The following is a 1,431-nucleotide window of genomic DNA, read 5'->3' on the forward strand; positions in this document are numbered from 1 at the left end:
TCAGTGACTGTAGAAGTACACAATATACAGCGAAACGTCCCCTTAGAAAAATTATGAATGACTGTGCTGGTAAACCTCTTACGTTAATTGATTTTCAAACAGCTCAGCAAAACTAAACGTACTCAGACAATTCTCTCTTTAATTATTCTGATCATCACTAAACTGACACACAATATTTTTTTAGCGCAACGCAATCTGACTTTCAAAAATCCCTACAAAAGAATGGCCCTGGCTGACCATAACCTATACCTTTCATGAATGACTTACCTCACAAAAATCTTTGTTACTCGAACTACTGCAATACAGCGAGCGCCAATACTGCCAGCTAAATAAAAGATTCTACCTACTGAAGGCACTAACTGCTGATAGGGATAGTTAGCAAATGAAAGATTTTGATAGAGAACAAACAATGTAACTTCCTGGCAGATTAAAACTGTGTGCCGGACCGACCCAAGCTTGGGTAGCTCAGTTGGTAGAGCACTTGCCCTCGAAAGGCAAAGGCCCCGAGTTTGAGTCTCGGTCCGACACACAGTTTTAATCTGCCAAGAAGTTTCATATCAGCGCACACTCCGCTGCAGAGTGAAAATTTCATTTCACAACTTGTGCATCCACAAACTTTTTGGAATGTCCTTAGAACCAGCAGTGCTGTTAACCAGTCCCTTGTGGAATCATCAACTCACGTGTGACCACTAACAGTCCTTTTTTTTAACTTCTCACACCATGTGCATATAGTATGACCAAACAGAAATGTGTGCAGTGAAATGAAACATAATTTGAAGAACTGGTGTCTATAGAATTATAAATTTACAATATAAGAATACAATTACAAAGGTACAAAATACATCATTAAAGAACATAGTAATACAGATAACATTTGTAGTAATATGGGCTTTACAAAAGATTAGAAATAAACATATACATCAGTGTTACAGGAATTATGACATAAGTAAATAAATGAGAATATTCAAACATTAATTTGACATATGATCATTAAAGGAAAACTAACAGAGTAAATAATACCCAAATATTTTTCCTAAGTATTTGACGATAACAGTATTCCTCATCATAGTGAATGTGGCTTAGTATTAGAAAATTCTACAACATAACTCTTATCAGATAAACATATAAAGACAGGAAGAACACAAATACACAAGGGTACACAAACACATAAGGTAGTAAAAAAAATCTCTCAGCTATACAGACAGCCATAATCAGGTGCATAGACATAAAATATTTCTCCTCATTTCATTAGGCATTTCAGTAAATATCAGAAAGTACGAACTCCAAACTGAAATCATATGTTTACACACATGAGCTTGTCATGTTTGCGATGCTTTCTACAAATAAATGTTAATAGTGAGGTTAATGGCCTCTTTCTTATCCACCTGTCCCTCTGAAAGGCCTACACTAACGGCTTTTTTTCCAGGCAAC

At 35.8% G+C, this 1,431-nt stretch overlaps 1 non-coding gene across 1 annotated transcript; it reads left to right on the forward strand.

Annotated features, from left to right (window-relative positions):
* Positions 1 to 454: 454 nt before the first annotated feature.
* Trnas-cga lies at positions 455 to 529 on the forward strand. The gene has a single exon. It is a non-coding gene; the product is annotated as a tRNA-Ser (tRNA).
* The last annotated feature ends 902 nt before the right edge of the window (positions 530 to 1,431 follow it).

This window comes from Schistocerca piceifrons, chromosome 3, assembly GCF_021461385.2.
Source record: "Schistocerca piceifrons isolate TAMUIC-IGC-003096 chromosome 3, iqSchPice1.1, whole genome shotgun sequence".
NCBI classification, from domain to species: Eukaryota; Metazoa; Arthropoda; class Insecta; order Orthoptera; family Acrididae; genus Schistocerca; species Schistocerca piceifrons.